Source organism: Balaenoptera acutorostrata, chromosome 9 (genome assembly GCF_949987535.1).
Source record: "Balaenoptera acutorostrata chromosome 9, mBalAcu1.1, whole genome shotgun sequence".
Classification (NCBI taxonomy): Eukaryota; Metazoa; Chordata; class Mammalia; order Artiodactyla; family Balaenopteridae; genus Balaenoptera; species Balaenoptera acutorostrata.
This window is the reverse complement of record NC_080072.1, coordinates 30711095-30735272: the sequence shown is the minus strand read 5'-3', so window position 1 is coordinate 30735272 and position 24178 is coordinate 30711095.

Here is a 24178-nt window from a genome sequence, read left to right as displayed (position 1 = left end):
GGATGGGAACAAGTGGGGAGGGTTAAATCGTGACAGAAAGTGAAGTCGGGGTACCTTCAAATTAGATTTATTTATTAGCATGATGACTCACAGGATAATAATGCCACTTTGCCAGTGGCCAGGATAGAAGGCAAGACTATAAAGGAGTAACTGGCTGATACTTAGAGGCATTCAAGTTGTTATATCTTTAGGAAGTTAAAAAAGTACCTTAGTGTCTGCTTACTCATCCCTGGGCAGGATGTTCTAAGCTGGAAGAAAAAAAAAAAGTTTGCTTTCCTCTGATTCTAATTGTCAAGGACAAAAGGCCCAAGTTCTGCCACTAATTAGATTTGTGACCTTGAGAAGTCACTCAATCTAGCTTAACCTCGGCTTTTTGTTAAAGAAACAGTTGGTAAATTATATCTATTTTATGGTTTGGTATCAAAATCTATCTACATATCTAGTATCATACCCACTGACATATTTATATGATATGTATATATATACGAAATATATATATATACATATGTATATATGTGTGTGTGTGTGTGTGTGTATATATATATATATATATATATATATATATATATATATATGAGAATGTTTACTAAGGTCCTGTTCAGCAATAGAAGACAGTAGGTATTGAGTAAATCATCTTCCTTATTGTTCCCTCTTCCTCCCACTTAGTCTTGGTTTCCACCTTTACAGATGGCTGAGCTGAGTCAACTGATCACTAAAATACCTTTTCTTCTCTGAATTCTATTCTTTTGGACATTTTTATATCTTTTACAAGTGAGGGAAATAGCATTATTTTCCAGAAATTATTTTGTGTAAGTAACATATCCTCTGGTCAGAAGAACTCTTCTGCTCAGTGTTCTCACACACATTTTTTTTCTACCATAAATACATTTAAAGAGTCATTACCGCTCAGTTTTACCATAGACATTTCCAAGTTACGCGGTGCCGGAGAGACAGCCAGAGCCCTTGGGAAAGGGAGAGGCAGCCTTCAAGGGGGACAGAGCTCACCCTCCGGGCATGGCTTTCTCCAAGAAGTTTCTTGGGGATGAAGGGTGGGTCAGTTTCCACGTGTATAGTCACTGCAGAATTTCTTTACTCTTCATCTTTGCCCTCACTTGGAGAGGAAATGATTCAGAGGACACTGGGACAGAGCGTTTCTTCTAAAGCCATCCTACCCATCATCACATCAGCACTGAAGTTAGCTTCGTGTTTCCTGCCAGACTCAATGAGCTCAATTTCCATATCATTTTCCAGGACTCTGGAAGAAACTGTCACAACCCACAAACAGACCAGTAGAATCATAGAATAACAGAATGATAGAGTCAAAAACAACTAAAGAAGTCACCCCCATTTAACTCCTTGCTTTAAGGATAAAGAACTTGATGGTCCTTAAGATTAAGTGACTTGCTCAAGGTCTCAGAATAAGTTAGTGACAGAGAAAAACAAACCAATATTGTCATTACCCATCCCTGTTTAACATTTATGTAACACTTTAAATTTACAGAATGCCTCTTCTATATGTGTCCTATTTCACAATTAAATTTATTTAAATTATTTATTATTTTCATTTCCACATACAGGGAAGCTAATTTGAGGTTAGAAAAGATTAAATAACTCTTTCTGAGATCATATCTCCAGAAAATACCAGAACATAGATTTGCATTCCAGTTATTTTTATTTATTTATTTGTGTGTGTTTGTTTCCCTTGTACATCCATCCAGTCAGGGAACAGCTGGCCAGCCTTCCTTTATCAAATTTTAATTAAGGGAAAAAGTAATGAAAGGTATCCATAAATTAGACCCTGATGATTTAAATAGAAAAGAAATCTATTGTGTAATTGGTGGCTTTAAATTTACAATGGACAGACTTGTTTTTGATTGCTATAGAACCATGACTTTTAGAAATCTTAGTAAATAAATACTAACATACTCCTGATTTGGCTTCAGTAGAAAATTTAATATGTCTTTTATTAGGGAAACTGGTGACTTTTTATTTAAAAAATATGAATTATTAATTGAGGTAACATTAGAAATACCAATAAGAAAAGGGAAGAGTATAAAAATCACCCATCCACGACTTTACAATCTAGAGATAACATTTGGTATACATGCTTTCAGATTTTTAAAATTGTCTTATGCATATGTATAATTCTTTAAACAAAAAAAAGTGATTATACTATGTGGACTCTTTAAACTATTTTTAAAATAAATTAAGATCATTTTCTTATGAATATATACAAAGATTCTTTTTTAATCACTGCCTAATACACATTTTATGCATAAAAATATTTAATTTCCTTTTGCTACACATTTCAGTTATTTCAAATTTGACATTATTATAAATCATGCTACAGATGAATACCCTTGTTTATAGATATTTGCACATTTCTCTGATTATTTCCCCAGAATATATTTCTAGAATTGAATTGCCAAATAACAGAGTATGCATATTTTTACAACTTTTTATATATCATGGCAAATTGCCTTCTAGGGTGGGGAGGATGGTATTCTTCCTACCACAACACTCTGTCTTAATAACGTCTGATTTCCCCCATCCAAATACTATTTTCTGAGTTTAAGGGAATGGCTTTGATCCATGTTAGTAATATTTATCACCAATGACTTTAGGAAAAAGAAAAACTCTTACATGTAATATTGATTCAGATATTCTGGCTCCTAGAAAATTATAAAAAGAATCCTAGCCTCTGGATTTGGGTACACTGTGAATATGCCTAGTACAAGGGATTCTAGTACTTGGTTTCTAGGAAGAAATAGATGGAGACTCTTCTGGTCTGCTTTTCCAGGGCCATGGTCATTGGCAGTATAGCAAAGAGCATAGATTCTAGAGCCTGAGTATCTGCATTTAAATGCTGACTCTATTACCCACTAGCTGTGTGACTTCAGGCAATTACTGAATTTCTCTGTACTTGTTTCTTTACCTTTAAATGAGGATGGTAATAGCCCCTATTTAGCAGTGTTGTATGAAGATTAAATGAGTTATACAGTTAAAGCTCTTGAATAATGCCTGACACATGAAAATACTAAATAAATATTAGCCGTTATTGTTGTTGATATTATTGTTATTAAGCTGTAGCAATTATTACTGAAAGCCAAATACATAGTAGATACTCAACAGTGTTTGCTGAAAGAATAGTAAAGGAATGGTGAATGCATCTAGAGAGAGAGTTCTTGGCTAGAGACACAGGTACAGAACAATGGTAGGTGAAATAGGTAAGTGACTGAAGGGGGATCCAGCAAAGAAAGTTGAGGAATGAAGTCCTTGACTCAGGAAATACTACTCACATCTACTATCAGAAAGAAGAAAGTAAGTTTATAAAAGACACAGGTGGAGCTGATGTTGGTGATGAAATAGTTGGAAAACCAGGACAGCAAACAGAGCAGCCTATTCCGGTTTGAGCAGTGGCTTTGGGTTTTAACCCTGGGAGATAAAGATGAAGAAAATAGATATGAGAGGGAATAAGGATCCCTTTGCCCCTGTCCATGACTTTAGGATTATAGGTGACCTGATATACTAGCAATAAACTCTTAAAAACCAGCAAGGAGTTAAGGTATGGTTCTTTCCAGATAATAATTGCATTTTCTCTACAGCTGCACTGTCCGACATGATAGCCACTAGTCATATGTGACTACTTAAATTTTACTTGATTAAAATTAAATAAAATTTAAATTCAGTCCCTTGGCTGCACTGGCCACATTTCAAATTTTCAATAGCCACATATGGTCAGTGGCTACCTATTTTACAGCTCTGAATTAAACATTTCTATCATTTCAGAGAGTCCTATTGGACAGTGCTGCCTTCTATGATCTGAAGGAGTTAGCAGTGTGGGGATTTCAGACACCCTGGCAACAAGGAAACTGTGATTTGAGGGTACAGCACATCCTGAGCCTTATTTAATTCCTGAGATCAGTGTATCAGTCTGGTCTCAGCAGGAAAGAGACACTACACACAGATTGGACAATTTGAGGAGAGTTTAATAATAGATTCCCATTGGCTGGACCAAAAAGAAAGCCAGAGGGTGAAAGAACCTGTTAATGTAATCCACTAAGGTCAGGTGTAGAAGGATGGACCACAGATCTGCAGGGTTACTTGGCAACTGTTGATAGAAATGACTTGTGTCATTTCTCCAGCGCTGAGGTCTTTGACCTACTGAGGGAAGCATGCAAAGTGAATCCTTGCTCTTCTCTCTGGGTAGTCTGATCTTTTCCCTCTGTCTTCTCACAAAGAGGCTTTGGGGAGCCTTTTTTTTTGACATTTTTCGCACGTTAGAAACACACTGTTTAAGTTGTGCCTGGGTGGATTTTATTTTACACTTGGAGAGTCTGACTTTTTTTATGTTAGTGAATTACCCATTAGTTAGGCATTAAAATATACAATACAAATCAGAACCAGGCTTGGGCATAACCTCGGATGACCGAGGCTATGGGCTGAGGGAGAGGAAGGGGAGAAAGCCCTCCTGACTGTACAAGTAAATTTGAGGTATGGAGCCTTGTTTTTCTCAAGGATGAAGAAAATGTGGAATTAAGTAGGGAAACATCTGTTTCCTTTTTGATGTCTGGATACAGTCACCAGGCAGCTTTGCTTTTTGAAAGTTAGATTGGGAGAGAAGTATTATACATTTGGTTATGGAACTTGGTCCCCTCACAGACAGTTTCTCCCTACTGGTATTTTGATAAGTGATAAGTGGTTCAAGACAATTCAAGAAGAAATTCTTATTCAGCATAAGACCACCTCCCAACACCCACCCAACTAAAAATTGTGTAGCTCTATAGTTTGTGTGTGGCAGGTATCAATATTAATATCTCATTTTGGAGATGTGGAAACAAACTCAGGTTAAACAGTTCAGTCTGAATCACACATTTAATTGGTACTAGGATACTCAGAGCCTTCCAATAAAAACTGGTGCTCTTCTACTAAACATTTTTCTGGCATATATAAAAAAGGGATATCACTTATTTCTTGTTTTGATTAAATTTTAATTGAAGAGAAAATGTGCATACATGAAACAATGAGATGGTATTCCATAAATTTAAATATACTGAGGACTCATAGTACCTTCTAAGCAAATTCATTTTCTTTCCCTCCAAAGCTGTTTCTCTTTCCATATTTTCTATCTTGGTTACCACCATAATCTTTTGAATCACACAAGCTAGAAACCTGAGAGTCATCTTAAATTTTCTTCTCTTTCTCAACTCTTTCAGTCCATCCTCCAAGTCCTAAAGACTGCTAAAGATCTATCCCCTCCTCTCCAACCCCACACCTCTGCTCTAAGTCACGTATTCCTCATCTCTCACCAGAACTGTTCCAATAGCATCTTCACTGGGCTATAGCTCAATCCCAGTCTGAGCTGTTTTCCATCCTGGTCCCTTGGAGACTTTCCTTAAAGCCACCTCTGAGCATGCCATTCCAGTTACTATAGCGGTAATTCCCAAACTCTAGCCTTTCTAGTCTTGATTACCTGATTTTAGTCATAACGGCAGATTATCGATACCCAGGGCTGATTCAGCTGATGTGAAGCAAATATGGCCACAGTGGTCATTAAATAATGAAAAATAACTCACTCTTTCTAATTTTCCTTGTTCTAAGCAATAATAACTGAAACCACATGTTGGAATATGCTGATCATATAATGTTTTTATATGAAAATCATTAAACTAAATACATAAGTACTAACTGTTTAGAAGAGTTATTAGCATAACACCTAAAATCATCTTAGGGTAAATGTTTCAGCATTCAGAAAACACAGGACTTTAAGGCTTAACTCCTTAATGTGATACCAAGATCCGCTAGAATCTGACCGTGTCATTCACATTCTCTCTCATTGGGTCTTACTTTTTTTTTCTGTAACTCTAGATAATTATGTATTCTGACAACTAGTTTAGATCCTGGTACAAAGTAGATATTCAATAAATATTCATTGAATAAGCGCATGAAAAGAACTTGCCTGCCCTACTAGATGTTAAACTCCCTTAAATTCGAGATCAACATGTTGGTCATCACTCTCTCTCTCCTTTTTCTCCAGAACATTGTGCATATAATAAATGTTTGTTGAGGTGACGTGCCAGAAGTATGTAGATAAAATACATCACTGGCAATAAGAAAAGTACAAGAGCAATATGAGCCAGTGGTTGTAACAGAGGTGGTTGTAACAGAGGTGGTGTGATTTGAGATAGGTCTTGAACTAAGGGTGAAGAGAGAGAAGGAGATAGGGAATTCCATGTGGGGGAATGAATAAAAGGTCAAGGTGGGGCAGATCATGAGCGACTTAGCTAGAGTGTGCATTTGAGAAGAGGTATCTATGTAGCAAAGAATTTAAACTTGCTCAAAGAGATGTCTAAGCTTTGTGCTCGGCTTCTGGGAGGTAGTCTTGGAATGTCATGCCTAATAGGAATGTCTTTATTCGCCTGGGAGTCTTGGGTCACACTGGATAGTCTAACAAAGAAATTAAGGGTGCAGGCTTTGAGTCACATGGTACAGTCTACCTCCAGAGGGACTGGAGACTGAGATCCACCACATAGGCAATCAATCATGCCTATGCCTGATGGACCTCCAGTTAAAACTGTGGATACCAAGGCACAGGTAAGCTTCCCTGGTTGGCAGTGTTCTGTGAGTATTGTCACATGTCAGTGCCAGGGGACTAACACTGCTCTGATGCCACAGGAAGAGGACAATTTCAAGCTACATGTTTGAAAACCTCCTGGACTCAGCTCTCCCCAGCTATTACCTTGGCTGATTTTTAATCTGTATCCATTAGCTGTAACAAACTGTAACTGTGAATGTAACTGCTCTCAGAGTGTTCTATGAGTCCTTCCAGTGAATTGTATCAATACCTGAGGCTGGTTGTGAGAACCCTCTGAGTTTGCAGTTGGTGTCAGAAGTGAGGAAAGTCGTGGGCACACTCTTCCCTCTACCTTTGCAGCTGGCGAACTTTCCCACTTTCCGACTCAGTTTAGATCTAAAATTATTTTTCTTTTTGTTTATTTATTTGGTTGCGCCAGGTCTTAGTTGCAGCAGGCGGCCTCCTTAGTTGTGGCATGCAAACTCTTAGTTGTGGCATGCATGTGGGATCTAGTTCCCTGACCAGGGATCAAACCCGGGCCTCCTGCATTGGGAGCGTGGAGTCTTAACCACTGCACCACCAGGGAAGTCCCCTAGATCTAAAATTATTTTTTAAAACAAAAGAGTCCATGGAATCCCATTACCTAGAGCAGATGTAGAAGGAGTTGCTGTCACTGCAGCAGGCTATGGGCTCCACATCTTGCTGCCTTGACCTTTCTCTCACTGGCCTTGGTAGTCCTGAGGCCTCGGGCTATGCCCATACCCTCAGAAAACCCCCATCACTGGCTAGATGCCCTGCTAGAGGAAGGAAAAGTAATAACATCTTAATACTTACTGAATGTAGCCTTGCAAGCTATTTCATGGCATTTCATTTAATCCTGCAGTCACCCTCTGGGTTAGGTATTTGTCCCTTTTACGTGCATAGAAAATAGGCTTAGAACAATTAGGAGCTAGCCCAAGGCCACACAAGTGAGTGCAAGGCAGAGCTGGGATTAGAAAGTCAGCAGAAGTTCAACTTGATCCTTCAGTAATAGGGAGATAACTTGGGGGGCTGAGTAGGGCAAGAATTTCACAGGAGAAGCATGGGAGGAATATGCAGTGTCAGTGTGGAGTCACGAGAGGAATGAAGATGCTGGGCGATGGTTGAAAGATGAATAGAGTCATGGCTGTGCTTCAGCCAAGCTGCTAGAGATACAGTGTGGATACAATTTAACTTCACAGAGTCCTGGCCTTTTAGGTCAGCACTGGAAGAAAAAAAAAAAGAGAATTTCCTGGACCATTGCTCTCTGCCCCACCTCTTCAAATAGTGAAGAAACATCCTTCTGTGTTTAAATTTTTTAAAAAGCTATTTCATTTTAAGTCACTCATGATTTCACCTGTCAAAGGACAAGCTTTCTCAGAACTAGGAAGAAAATGAATAAAATCTAGAGAAGATCACTAAAGAACTCTAAACCATGAAAGTGTTTCAGTGGTATGTGTGAAAAAAAAGAAAATCCTGGTGACCTCTGCCAAACTGGAGTCAAAACCAACTCACTTTGTGAGATAAAACTTCTTGACTTGAAGTATTTGACACATAGAATCGTAACAATGTAGGGCATGGGGAAGCTGCTATGACAATATAATAGCTAGTGGGTGTGAAGCACTAACTCCCTTATGTTCCCATAATGCATTAGCTCATGTAATACTCACACTAACCCTGTGCATGAGGCAGGTGTGTTTAGACCCACCCAGCTGTTCCAGCACAACTATAATTAAATCATCATTTTGTAATTTGTTGTTTAGTGTGGATCTTCTGTTCTAGAATGTAAGTTCTCTAAGGACACAGACCTGGCCTGTCTTACTGATCAGTTCCTCAATGTTCACATGCCTTACCTTCGATAAATATTCTGAGAATGCATGCTTAGTATATATTGCAGCTCCAAATTCAAACTCGGTTCTTCTGACTCTCAGGCAAAGTTGTACACAGTGGGACCCAGGATGATCATTTAGGTCACTATAAACTGACCCGTTAGCTTCTTCCCCAGTGACCTTTGTTGTATCTTAGTTGCCTGACCTATCTGAACCACAGTTTCCCATCTATGAAGTGAAATGCTTGGGATTAATGACTCCTGAAGTCCCATGAGTCTTTGTGAAGCTATGAGTCCATGAATTTCATTAGTTGGTATTTTAGTCGAATTCATCTTTAAGAGAAGCAAAGCCTGTCATATGTGATATGGGCCATGGTGCAAATACGTTTCTTCTGATATTATGATTTTTTTTTCCTCCTTCGCCAGGGGATCCCAATAAATTCAGTAAAATTAGGCATCTGTTCCCACTTTACTAGCAATAAGTAGACCTGCCTTCATGTTCTGATTCTGTGATCACTTGATGATATTGAGCACCTTTGGCTTTCAAGCTCTCCATCTGTCATTAATAACAATAATGATAATAATAATACATAATAGTAAGAATAAGAATAAAGTCTAATATTCTTGGAATGTCACTGCTATAACTGAATGTTTGTGGCCCCCTGAAATTCATATGTTGAAACCTAAAGCCTTATGAGGTGGTATATTGAGGTGGAGCCTTTGAGAGGCCATAAGGGCAGAGACCTCATGAATGGGATTAGTGCCCTTATGAAGGAGACCCCAGAGAATTCTCTTGTCCCTTCTACCACGTGAGGAGTCAGTAAAAAGACAGCCATCTATGAACCAAGAAGTAGGCTCTCACCAGACACTGAATCTATCAGCGCCTTAGTCTTGGACTTCCCAGCCTCTAGAACTGTGAGAAATAAATTTCTGTTGTTTATAAGCCAGCTCATCTATGGTACTGTTATAGCAGCCTGAATGGACTAAAACAGCCAGGTACTATGCCCTCACTTTATATTTTTAATTCATTTAATTTGTAAGACAATGTTATGAACCAGATACTATTATCACCACAAGTGACTATGGAAACAGAGACTCAGAAGTAACTCGCTTGGGGTCTCACATCTTAGAAGTGGTGGGAAAAGGAATTGAAGCAGACCTCTCTGACCTATAGATTTAAAGACTTTAGCCATTACATTGATAGCCTTTGAGATGAGTGAGGTGGACCAGTCCAATTTTTGGACTTTTAAGTTAATATTGTGTTTTTAAAGTCTTTGTGAAAATCTGATGAAAGTTATAATGTGCCTTCCCCAGAAAAATAAATATGATTATAATCAATATTTTGGACGCAGAGTAAAGATTTCATAAACTTCCTAAAATGTAGCAATTGGAACTTCAGAATAAAAAAAAAACAACAACAAAAAAAAGAAAAGCCCCAAATCTGAGCTAGATTTTCTCTAAGAGCATCTTCCAGAATGGACTTTCAGGAGCCTATGAGGAAAATCGTTTTAAGAAAAGTCACGAGTACAATTAACCCCTTTCACCATTAAGTCTGTATACTATGGGTTTAGTTGTACTGAGGCCCCAAACCATCTCCTCGCCTGCCTGTAGGCTGGAGAATTCAGCCTGGTTGCTGATTACCACCATTGTCACGAGTTTCCACGTTTGCTCCAAGTTCTCAGATTTCTGTTTTTCAATTTTAATTTGCTCGGGACGTTGCAGGAAGAGAAACCGTGGGGGCATGATTAAAAACATATGGCGTATGAGGTGGGGAGGGGGAGCAGTGAGCACAGCGGGAGGGAGGAGGGTTGCTAAATTCAGTGTTTCTAATAAAGGAGAGTGGGAGAGTATTTGCTACTTTTGCTTGGGCTAAACTGTACTGTGTAATACTCCTCTCTCTTGCCCTCCAGGTCTAGCGTGGCAGGTAGAGAAGGAGGTTAGGGAACTGTGATGTTACGGTGTCTGGTGTCTGGAGATACATATGTATATATATCTCCCTCTGGAAAGCTTTCATATTCTCTAATGACATAATGACAGCCATCTCTGTCTCTGTCTCTATCTCTATTGTCTCCTGTTAAACGAACAGGACAGTAATGGTTCCCAAACCTGATCTGGCATCAGAACACCTTGAAGAACCAGAATGTTCCCAAATACATATTCACGGGTCCACCCAAGATGCACTATATCAGACCCGTGGGGGAGCTGCCATTTACCTTTAAGTATATATCCCCCTTGTGTTGTCAGTTTCCTCTATCAGAATTCTTTTACAGTGTAATAGAGGCTAAATGGACTCCCAGGATATTACTGCTATAAATAACTTAACACCTGTTAAAGTGGACACTTGTGGATTTGGGCTACCCAAAGTCCACTCTACCTTCTGTTGATCACAGCAGCTGTTTCCTTTTAGGAGTTTTAGGAATTGATCTCTCCCCATTGTGTGCAGATTTAATTGGATTTACTCTTGCTTTCACCTGGTAATGGGAAGGAAGAATGGTAAATTAGGTTAGTGTGTTCTATCTCTTAAGAATGTCTGAAGTGATAGAAAGGCATCAGAGAGAAGGAGAAGGAGGAGGAGGGGGAGGGGGAGGGGAGGGGGAGAGGGAGAGGGAGAAGGAGAAGGAGGAGAAGAAGGAGAAGAAGGGGAGGAAGAAGAGGAAGAGGAAAAAGAAGGATGGATGCACATGTGCTCCGGCATGAGCATGCTGGTTAGGCTGCGTGGGAGTTCCTGCCCCTGAGGTCCCCAGAGCCTCTCTGGTCCCTGTTCTTTCCTGGACTGGTTCCCTGGGACTTCTCTCAATTCTGTGAGCCACCTGAATCTTTCCAGTGAATTTCTTTTAGATTTAAGTTAGCCAGAGTCTTCTGTCACTTATCCGTACATCCAGTTTTCTAATCCAACACCTTTATTTTATGTAAGAAATAACAGAGATCCACAGATCCTAAGTTACTTGCCTAAGGACTCCAGGTTAATAAGTGGCGGCATTGGCCTGGAATCTGGATCTCTTGATTTCAGGGATGAGCCATGAGTATTGGTTTGCCTTTATCATATGGTTCCTCAGTTTTCTGTTTAACCTCACTGTGATTTTCTAGATTCTTTTGGAAGTTAGGCCAATAGGAATAAGAAGCCCCTCTTTGTCTGCTAATGTCACATTTGGAAACACAACTTGCATCAGTTCTCAAAATATTTCACAGGCCAGCAGGCCTTGCAGCCTAATTTCCTGCCTTTGGCAAATATCTATTTTAGATGTTTGTAAAGAAGATGAACTCTCTCCTCCACTGGGGCACCTGGCTCAATATGCCACCCCTATGGGGAGAAGACACTTTCTTCTCACAGCCAGTGGTTGTCCCAAAGCCCCAAGGTGTAGCTATTGATTGAGCATGGTCGAGTTGAAGAGGTGGGTCAGCCATCCTATTTTCATCTTGACTTTTCCCCCCAAAGACACCACCATACACATTATGTAGAAATATTTATACTAGTTAAACCTGGAGATGGAGTCTGAGGTGGTTAAAGTCTGTTGGTTGAGGAGGAATTAAAAGACACAGGTCATAGAGGTTTTAGGAAGTGCCTGAAAATAATTGTTTCCTCCTGTTTGTGATCATCTCCTCCTTCTCTGTCCATATCATTCAAAATGCTTTAATAATGGTTCTATCTATTTTAACCCATTCTTTATCATTTCACACAGTTCTTTTCATTCATTCAGTACTTAGTAGTTCACTTACATTACATACTATTAAATTTTCCCAGTACCCTGGAAAGTAGACTCCTGTGAGCCATAGGGACACTTCTAGAGAGGTTAATAACATGTCCAAGGTATACATGCCCCGTAAATGGCAATATGAGACCAGAAACCTGGTATCCTGGCCTTGTGCTGCTGCTGCCACTTCTTTTACACTGACTTGCTGTCATTATGCTGGCAGTGTCTTTGGGGAGGAATAAAGGGGTGAGTATAGAGGATACAAGAGAAGGCCTCAAGTCAGATGTGAGAGTTTTCTGACTGTAAATAAATCACTTGCCATTATTCCTCTACCACTCACTAGAGATTAGGTAATTTATTAACCAATTTATTCATCAAAACTTCTATTACTCTCTTACTGTGTACCTCCAGTTCCAAAAGGAATGAAACACAGCACTCCCTCTCCTAATTTTAAGTTCTTACGAAACACTGCCTGGCCCAACTTGTCAGGTGGTTCCCTTTGAGCCAAATCAGTTGCAGACATGGTGGGTTCCATTGTGAAAGGTGGATTTGGGAATCTCACTCTGTGATCTGTTACTCTCTGTGATGCTGTTTGTCACATAGTTAAGGAGTTGGGAAGCCAACCTAATAGATGCCTTCACACAACAAGGTATAATGTATTGTGCAGTAATATAGTGTAAGTGGGAAAGAGCTTAATTTATATCAATTCTGCTTTTAAGGTACAAGGCATGGAGATGTTGGCCATAAAATAAAGATCTTACAGAGGAGCTTGGTATTTTGTTGGGGTCTTTAGGAAGGTATGGCACAGAAATACCCGGGTCTAAAATACTTTAAAGCTATAATAGAATAAGTAAAAATTAATAGTATGTAGGGCTTCCCTGGTGGTGCAGTGGTTAGGAATCCACCTGCCAATCCAAGGGACACAGGTTCGAGCCCTGGTCTGGGAAGATCCCACATGCCGCAGAGCAACTAAGTCCGTTGCCACAACTACTGAGCCTGCACTCTAGAGCCCGCGAGCCACAACTACAGAGCCCGTGTGCCACAACTACTGAAGCCCGTGCACCTAGACCTCGTGCTCTAAGAAGCCACCACAATGAGAAGCCCATTCACTGCAACAAAGAGTAGCCCCTGCTCGCTGAAACTAGAGAAAGCCCATGCGCAGCAACGAAGACCCAACGCAGCCAAAAATAAAAATAAATAAATAAATTTATAAAAAAATAAATTAATAGCATGCAAGCAAGTCACCTAAGTACTTTCAATTTTGAACAGAATTCTCTGGAGGAAATGCACCCTATAAATCTCATAAAAATAAATGAAAAATAATGTTGGTCATCATAAACTAAGTGTGAGAGTATATTGTGTACCCAGGAGAGAGGATCTTTTTTTTCTTCCTCCTAGCTCTGTTATGGAAAGTGTTAAGACATATTATCAGCCAGGCTCTTGATTTGGAAATGATCCATAAGCCATGAAACATTAGTGGAAGTGAGTATATTGGTGCTATGACCATTCTGGGATATTAAAATGCCATTGACATCCATAATTACCAATGTATAAAAATAACAGATGCTAATGAAATGACCCAAGTGCTGAGAGCATGAAGTTTGGCTCTTGTCAACGTTTCGTTTCATGAAATATAGGCCATTCTGCTTCCCCTGCTTATGTCAGACTGTCCAGGAGAATATGCATTTCATTATTCTACTGCTATCCATCAAAACTTTTGTACCCAAAAAGTATTAGGGGAAAGCAGTGCCTTATCTTTTTCCTTTTTTTTGCAGGCTGGAGAGTTTGTTGAATAATGGAGTTAAGATTTTGGAATGCGGAAGTGATTCTTTGGGCCCAGGTAATCTGATTATACTGTTTGTATTTATCAGTGAATACTATTTGCTATTGACTGCATGCTTGTGTTTCTCTGAAGTTCATACATTGAAAACCTAATTCCCAGTGAGATGGTATTAGGGTGTGGGGCCTTTGGAAGGTGATTAAGTTTAGGTCATGAGGACTGAGCTTCCAGGATGGGATTAATGTCCTTATTAGAAGAGAAAGAGATGAGAGTTTACTATCTTGGCCTTGTGAGGGTACTGTGAAAAGGCAGCTATAGACAAGCCAGAAAGCAGGCCCTCCCCAGGCCATAGATCTGCCAGATCTTAGAATTGATCTTGGATTTCCCATCCTCCAGAACGGTGAGAGATAAATGTTTCTGGTTTAAGCCTCCCAGTCTATGGTATTTTTGTTACAGCAACTCAAGTTGATACAAGTCTTCCCTGACCAAGCCTCAATATCACACTCTTTGTAATAAGGTGCAAGTTTGGCATTTACACTAAAAAATGCCAGGTGACTATAGTTGAGAGTCATGTACTGAGGATTACAAATTTATATGAATTTCAAATTTTGGGTAACACTTGATCAGAGTGGTAAAGAAAAATGGCATTCTTTGGGTGGTTTATCAAATGTCTACTGAATATCTACTGTATACAGAGCATTGATTCAGATACTAAAAATTGTCTGCAATAGATGCTAAGGACTTACAAGATAATGTTCTCATTCACACAGAAGAGGAAACACATGTATTAAATGATGTGAGGTCAGTTAGGGAAGAATGCACCAGTGCCTGATAAATATCATCCAAATACAAACAATCTCTTATGCTAAGAAAAAGCAATGTTGGACTTCTCTGGTGGTCCAGTGGTTAAGAATCAACCTTCCAATGCAGGGGACATGGATTCACTCCCTTGTCAGGGAACTAAGATCCCACATGCCGCGGGGCAACTGAGCCAGTGCGCCGCAACTACTGAGCCAGTGCGCCGCAACTCCTGAGCCTGTGCGCTCTGGAGCCCACACCCCAGAACTAGAGAGAAGCCTGTGCGCTGCAACGAAAGATCCCGCATGCCTCAACTAAGACCCAACACAGCCGAATAAATTTTTTAAAAAAAGAAAAATTTATGTGACCAAGTGTTAAGGTGACCAAGACCAACAGATTCATAAGTAAAAATCATGAATAGATAATTCACAGAAGTGAAATATTGCTCATTTACAAAGACGAGAGGATGTTCATTTTCACTAATAATCAAGGGAGTGCAAATGAAACCAACAACACTGATATACTAGTCCCCTCTATCAACTTGGCAACTTTTCTTTTTCTCTGTAAAGACAATTCTTCATGCAGGCAAGGCTGCACAGCCCATCGGGGAGTTACTTGGCAAGATGTAACAAGCATCTTCAAATATTCACACCCTTTGCCTCTGGTAATTCCAATTCTGGGAACCTCTCTGCTAAAGAAATAGCTAATTCTAAATAACAAAAAAGCTTTTTCAGGTGAACAGCAGTGCCTTTTTTAATGGTGGAAAATGGAAAACAATGTAAATTCCTGAATTTGGGAAACGATTAAGTAAATTATGGTAAATTGACTTAAGTGCTAACATTTATTGTTTAGACTTTGCCAGATTCTGTTCTAGACACTTTTGGTGTCTTAATGCGTTTAATTTTCATGGAAACTTTGTTACTATTCCAATTTTACAGATGAGGAGACTGAGGCATAGAGAGGATAAATAACTTGCCCAAGGTCACCCAAGTAGCATATGGCAAAGAAGGGATTCAAATTTAGGGGGCTATTCTACAGATATTTAATAATAAGTTTATACAGCATATATAATACTGACAATTCTTATGAAAGTATTAAAATAGCCCAATACATTGTGAGACAATAGCCTAATTCAAAGCTATTTTCAAAACCAACCATATATAGAGTGTATGTAATAAATAGAGATATATATTCTGAATTTTGCTGGCTTTTAAGGCCTTCCTTTTGATTCCATATCATTCTCCTATTTCCTGCTCCTTCATTGCATGACTCTTCCTCTAATATCTAGGTTGTTTTTCTGTCCCCCTCCCTGCTCATGTATATTATATAAATTATAAATGACTTCATGCTCACATAGGTTATCCCTTACTCTCACTCTTCTGTAGATATTTTTTCAAAGCCCAGTGTCAGTTCTACCTCCTCCAAGATCTATCTAAGATTGTTCCAGCTCATGCTGACCACTCAGTTCTCTGATAGCCATTGCACTGACCCCTCACAATTTCCTACTCTATCCCATGCTGTCTCACTTACTCATCCCTTCACATGTATCTGTATGTGTTCTCTGAACTGACCTGTGTGCACCTTGAGGATAGGCGTTACTTTGTATGTCTCTTATCTCTCCAACAGCTCTTATCAGAAGATTGAGTACAAAAACGGCCTCAATACACCCTGATTCACTGAAACAAGTTTTAACAAACCTTTTTTTAAAAGGCTCATTTTACATACTGCTTTAAAATAGAGGAAATTTGTTTAAACAAACAGGGCTTTATTTCAAACACTTAAGAATTACAGAGAAGTCAGACTTCAACACTTTATAATAGAATATTCCAATTGGAAAAAATTTTGAAGGTCCTACAATTCAACTCCTAATTTGACCAATAAGGAAAATGAGACCCAGTGAAATGCAGCACTTGGCCCAAGTTCTACAGGAGTGGAATTAGGACTAGAATCCAGGGCTCACACTTCCCAGGTAGGAGCTGAGATGGACCAGGTGACACTGCACTGTTTCCCAACCACATTTAGATGACTCCTCTCCTTCCCTTGGGCTCCATCCCATACTTCTCCAGTTCTCCATTTTTTTTTTTTTTTTTTTTCCCTAGTCCAAAACATGGACCTTGCATCCAGGTCATTCTCAAAATGCAGAGGTCCTGAAACAACCTCCTTCCCTGCTGAGGAAGAGGAGAGAAAGAGTTTCCTGAATGTCTTTCTTTTTCCTGACCCCTTCAGCTCCGCCTAATTTTCTGCACCCTGGCACAGACTGCCCTGCATGTCTGTGGAGAGACAACCGCTGCCATATTCTGCATTCAAAAGTTTGGGGTTTTATTAGAAAAAGCTATAACATTTGACCACCTTACATCAAGACCTCTGACATGCAACCACATGGCCAACTGAAAGCCTTTGAACTCATAATTTGACACTTGTTTTTATTTTTAAAAATTCATTAGTCTTCATTAGGTATCCTACTCTCCACTCAGGTCAGTGATGGCATTTCCTGACCCCACCATCTTTATTGGAAACAATATTATTTCTTTTCTCTGATCACTTGGATGAATGAATATACACACTCACAAGAGCATGGTTCCCAAATGATGTTTATTATGTAACATATGTTGGAAAATTACAAAGGCCTGCTGTGGTCACCAAGGTGTGCTGGCCAGGAGTTCCTCCCTGCGGGCGCCGCCTACTGAACCACCACAGCCAGAGCTGCTGCCCCTGGTAGCTCACGTTACTTCCATCTCAGGACAGTTTGCTCTGAGAAGTGATTAAATGTGACTTTTCATGCTTCCCTGAAGCCTGCTAATGGAACCTCGCATGATGATGCAGAAGGCAGCCTGCATTGCAACACGCTGTAATCTGGCTGGAATTAAATGAGCTTAAATAACAAATGCTCAGATCGTGGTTACTAATTAAGAGTGATGCCAGAATGTCTCTAAGTTTTACATATGTTCCTTGTTTGGCTGAAATTTTGACAATGAGTAATGCAACACAGACTTGGTCACCTGACCTCCAGGCAACCCTGCTAGTTGGCTGGGAGCTAAGATCCCAGTGAAAACCTTGAGACTATAAATCAGACTAGTCCTAAAGACGACTGCACTGACCAGGATAGCTAGTCTAGGAATGAGGGTATGTGTGTGTGTGTGTGTGTGTGTGTGTGTGTGCATGAGAGAGAGAGACAGGCAGACAAGGTATGCTTTACCTTGCAACGAGATCAGAACAGATGCCAAGGTCTGACACTAGGAGAGGTATAAATAATCAGTAAAAGCCTTCATCTACTAGCAGCTAAATGCATTTATGTGTGTCTTACAACTATGTTGTACCCAGGAAACAAGGAAAGACTGAACCCAAAGATAAATCTCATATACAATGTGGCCACCCCTCTCCAGCGACCTTGGAATATGTTCCCTTATGGCAGGACCGTGAAGTGTATAGTTTCAAGCACAGAACCAGCCCCTCCAGCACAATCAAAGTTCATTACTGGTGGAATGTAGTTCCCTCACCAACTTCTCCACATTTCTCCCCCTTCGGCTTTGCTCATCACTACTCTTGTCGTTCATTCTTTGTTCTAAACCTTGGCCCTGCTTCCTGGTATGGGCTGATTCCAGGCAAATAACAGACTCCTTTTACCTGGTCTTGGGACATTGTTCTGGGATTGACCTCAGCACATGGTCAGCCCTGGGACACCATCCAGTCTCACTAGACTCACCCTTTCTTTGCCAGTTCTTGCTGCACGACAGTCCCCTGTCCCCCAATCGTATCCTTAATATTAAGACAAAGTTTCAATTGCGATTAATCCTTTTTTTCCTTTAGAGTTAAAATAGTTCTTGTGTCTCTGTCTTACTGCCTCTGATATCTGTATCACCTGCCTCATCCCATAGGACCCTTCCCTTCAGAGGACTTTTCAGAGACTTTGTCATCATAGTTTGGTGACAAAGAGCATAGACTTTCATCAGACAAACCTATGTTCTAATTTTGGGCTTTTTCCACTGGGACAGATGACATTTTCTGAGTCTCAGTTTCTCCTCTGTAAAATGTAGATAATAATACCGTGCAAAGTTATTGTGAAGATGAAAGGAAATAAGATACACACTCCATTTAACATGGGGCTGGTACAAAACAGAGTCAGAAATAGTAACTAATAATATTCATTAACATTTCTCTCCTTCTCCAGTTACTTTCCTTATGATCTTAATTTTTGGTGTAAGTCAATAGTATCGGGTGGTAGTAATCAGAGATGAATGTTCCAAATTAGTGGATTGTTGAATACCAGGCATGCCTTGGAGATACTGAGAGTTTGGTTCCAGACCACCACAATAAAGCGAATATCACACTAAAGTGAATCACATGAAGTTTTTGGTTTCCTAATGCATATAAAAATTGTTTACACTATACTGTAGTCTATTAAGTGTGTAATAGCATTATGTCTAAAAAAACAATGTACATAACTTAATTAAAATACTTTGTTGCTAAAAATTTCTAAGCATCATCTGAGCCTTCAACGAGTCATAATCTTTTTGCTGGTGAAGGGTTTGAAATATTGTGAAAATTACCAAAATGTGACAGAGAGACACGTTGTGAGCAAATGTTGTTTGACCAACATTGAAGAAGATCTGTATGTCTTCTTTGGAGAAACATCTATTTAGGTCTTGCTCAAATACTTGCTCAATGCAGAGTTGCCACAAACCTTCAAGTTGTAAAAACAAATGTAATATCTGCAAAGCCCAATAAAGCAAAGCACAATAAAATGAAGTATGCCTGTCCTCTAAAATTTCTTCAGGACTATACATCAATTGGGCCATAGTTCTAATCATCCAAAGTTCAGCTCTTTGATAAAAAAATTAATACATCACTAATCAGTCTTCTTCCCCCACGTTGGACTAGTCAGTACAGAGTCTTTCTCATGTCACCAGAATAAGGAGAGTGTGACAACTTTGACAAAAAGTAAACACTACTATTGGGTTGGGGCATTGGGAATTCCAAGACCAAACAGCAACTCGAGTTACTGTAGAGTATGTAGGACAGATGTGAAGTCCAGCAATATAATTTCCCTCTGCACTAAACCTGCTGAACCATAGAAGACAGCTTTAACTAAAGAGAAAATCCAGCGAGATCTCCTGCAGGGAGTTGTGTTATATGAATAGAGTGAGTTTTAATTTTAGTCTGCAGATATGAGCTCTGTAACACAGCACCGCTGTCACCTGCAGGCCCCACCTTTTGTCAGTATGGCTCCACTTCTTCGTAACCCTAGCAGGTTGGCATCAGAGTCTTGCATTTCACTGTATTAAATATTTACCAACAACCTAGTGGCCATATGTCATTGGAGCGTGTGTGTTGACAGACTCACTACTTGGCACCTTTTCAGGTGGTTTCTGTGAGATCTGCAGGGTTCTGTAGGCTCACAGATCCTTTTTAATAGCCAAGTCTTTTGTCCTTTTCAGTCCTCCTGTTCGCTGAGCTGGTATCAATATCATATGCAGGGTTCTGAGGGAGTGAACTTGTCCCGTCATCCTTCCTTCAATATTCTTTCTTCCTGGGGTACCATGAATGATATCAGTATTCCTTCCTCATTGCTTATTTATTTGACAGTATTTGCTTTTTCTATTGTCCAGGTGCTGACTTGTTTTCCTTTAGAAAATGAAATTATTCTGAGAGTTGAATTCTGCTTACGATGCTTATTTACCAATGAGTTCTGATTTCTTCTATGCTGTTTTAAGGAAAACACACCTGAAATGATAAACTTTGGATTTAGACTCGTTAGGTTTTCGAATTGAAAGAAATTCCATGGAGAAAATGGAGCAGTTTATGACATTAAGCGCTGCTTGAAAAATGTTTTGAAATGAATTGCATGTCCAATTAGAATTGATTGAGGAAACAGATATTCTCCATTCTAATAGCTCAGATCCACTTAACAGACATTTCCTGAGGGTCTACTATGTACCTCTCCCTTGCTAAGCATGGAGCTAAATAGATCAATCAGATAGTTTCTGCTCAAGGGTTATGGGGCTGGTCCATCAGTTTTTGGAAACTGGTAGCTTCTCTCTTACACCTTGACTTATGTGCAGTGACACAGCTTTTACGTTTTTTAAGAAACTTACATAAAGCAAACATACTGGTGAAAGTGTATAAATTTATGGCTTTATCAGTTGTGTATGGTCAACGTGAGTTTTCATTCATCCAGTCTTTTTACAATCTCTAATTTTTGTAGATTTACAGTAATAAATCTACATTTGAGTTTTTCACTTATTATTGGTATATGAGATATTACTGACTTTTGATTCTGCAGGGAACCTGGACATTGTGTCTTGTTCCATGGGGTGGGAGGAAAATGAGAATTTTTTTTTTTTTAACATCTTTATTGGAGTATAATTGCTTTACAATGGTGTGTTAGTTTCTGCTTTATAACAAAATGAATCAGCTATACATAAACATATATTCCCATATCTCCTCCCTCTTGCATCTCCCTCCCACCCTCCCTATCCCACCCCTCTAGGTGGTCACAAAGCACCGAGCTGATCTCCCAGCAGCTATGCGGCTGCTTCCCACTAGCTATCTATTTTACATTTGGTAGTATATATAAGTCCATGCCACTCTCTCACTTCGTCCCAGCTTACCCTTCCCCCTCCCTGTGTCCTCAGGCCCATTCTCTACATCTGCGTCTTTATTCCTGTCCTGTCCCTAGGTTCTTCAGAACCATTTTTTTTTTTTTTTAGATTCCATATATATGTGTTAGCATATGGTATTTGTTTTTCTCTTTCTGACTTACTTCACTCTGTATGACAGACTCTAGGTCCATCCACCTCACTACAAATAACTCAATTTCATTTCTTTTTATGGCTGAGTAGTATTCCATTGTATATATGTGCCACATCTTCTTTATCCATTCATCTGTTGATGGACACTTAGGTTGCTTCCATGTCCTGGCTATTGTAAATAGAGCTGCAATGAACATTGTGGTACATGACTCTTTTTGAATTATGGTTTTTTCAGGGTATGTGTCCAGTAGTGGGATTGCTGGGTCATATGGTAGTTCTATTTTTAGTTTTTTAAGGAACCTCCATACTGTTGTCCATAGTGGCTGTATCAATTTACATTCCCATCAACAGTGCAAGAGGGTTCCCTATTCTCCACACACTCTCCAGCATTTATTGTTTGTACTTTTTTTGACAATGGCCATTCAGACTGGTGTGAGGTGATAACTCATTGTAGTTTTGATTTGCATTTCTCTAATGATTAGTGATGTTGAGCATCCTTTCATGTGTTTGTTGGCAATCTGTATATCATCTTTGGAGAAATGTTGATTTAGGTCTTCTGCCCATTTTTGAATTGGGTTTTTGTTTTTTTGATATTGAGCTGCATGAGTTGCTTGTAAATTTTGGAGATTAAGCTTTTGTCAGTTGCTTCATTTGCAAATATTTTCTCCCATTCTGAGGGTTGTCTTTTCATCTTGTTTATGGTTTCCTTTGCTATGCAAAAGTTTTAAGTTTCTTTAGGTCCCATTTGTTTATTTTTGTTTTTATTTCCATTTCTCTTGGAGGTGGGTCAAAAAGGATCTTGCTGTGATTTATGTCATAGAGTGTTCTGCCTATGTTTTCCTCTAAGAGTTTGATAGTGTTTGCCCTTACATTTAGGTCTTGAATCCATTTTGAGTTTATTTTTGTGTATGGTGTCAGGGAGTGTTCTAATTTCATTCTTTTACATGTAGCTGTCCAGTTTTCCCAACACCACTTATTGAAGAGGCTGTCCTTTCTCCATTCTATATTCTTGCTTCCTTTATCAAAAATAAGGTGACCATATATGCATGGGTTTATCTCTGGGCTTTCTATCCTGTTCCATTGATCTATATTTCTGTTTTTGTGCCAGTACCATATTGTCTTGATTACTGTAGCTTTGTAGTATAGTCTGAAGTCAGGGAGCCTGATTCCTCCAGCTCTGTTTTTCTTTCTCAAGATTGCTTTGGCTATTCGGGGTCTTTTGTGTTTCCATACGAAAAATGAGAATCTTGATCTGAATTAAAGCTTATTAAGTGATCAATCTCCTTAGCTGATGCTGTTTTACATGTCTCGTGTGAAATGAAAACATATCATTAGTTCAGAGTTTCAATTTATTCTGAATTTGAACATCAAAGCAAGGATAGCCCTAGAGAGTTAGACTTGGACCAGATTTCAGCCGTGACCTCAATATCTATAGTGCTTCCCTCCACAGTCCAGTACCATATCTATACTTAATACTGTTAAGTAATTGTGTTTTAAGAACATTAAAATCCCAATAATGCAGGTGATAATAGATGATGATAAATAAAGTGAGAAAATGATTTATTGGCCATAGACAATCACAATTATTTAATACTTTAATGTATCAGTATGTGTTGTACATAATATAAGGCACTGGTTTTGTCTACCAGCCTAAAGCAGGCAAAGGTAGAAAACAACATATGTTTAAATATCAATAAAACAGTATGCACTGGTTGTATTATGTGTGACACTTTCTGTTGTAATCAGTTTCAGTTTACTGTGTGATTCCCCATGCATAATATTTAAGTGCTTATGAAATGAGGTGTTCTGGTTATTGCAGATGTAACATTAGTGGAGAGAGCTCAGACTTCAGAATTAGATGCTAAAGTTGCTGTTCCTGGTTTTACTACTTAACTTTCACATATTAAATTTCATTTTTTTGTTATGATCAAGATTAAGAAATTGTCCAGATATTGATGATTTCAAAACAACTGGTCAATCACAAGAAATAACACTAGTAGCTGACATTTTATGTTGTGTTTACTAAGTACCCAGTGCTTTCTAAATATTCTCTGTATATTTACTCACAACACTGCTATGTAGGTACTATTATTTCTCCATTTTAAAGTTGAGGACCCTAAGGCACAAACGTAATAACTTAATTGCGTACAGCTTCTGGCATGTGTGAGAGGAATTCAGATTCCAGTTCCTTCCTTTGTGTACTTGACTCTCTTAGGCATGTATCACTGATACATTAATTTGGTTAATTCAGCAGTATTTACCTAGCTTGCTCTGGGTGGGGCATAATGCTTCATATTGGTGACAGCAGGCACACAATCAGTGACCACAAGAGATTGTAGCTCAGAGAAAGAGAAAGACAAGCAAGCAGATAATCACACCCCAAGGCTATGATGGGGTGCTAAGGAGCATATCGCAGGAGGTTATAACCTTGGTACTAGCCATGCAAAACGTGGGACGTGCATGTGTGTGTATGACAGTATGTACGTGGCAAGTAAGAATGTGGTGAAGGTTGGGAGAAGAAGAGGGAGAGAGCAAGAACATGCCAGACTGAAGAAACAGTATTATAACGCCACCTGTGAGGCAATGAACATTATACACTGCATGGGCGAGGATGAATTGAACGACTGAGAGGTGAAATGAGCCTGGAGAAGTCGACAGCAGCCAAATCACAAAGAACTTTATTTCAAACCATGTTAAGGAGTTTGGATTTTATCTTAAAGGCAACCCCCTACCCAATTC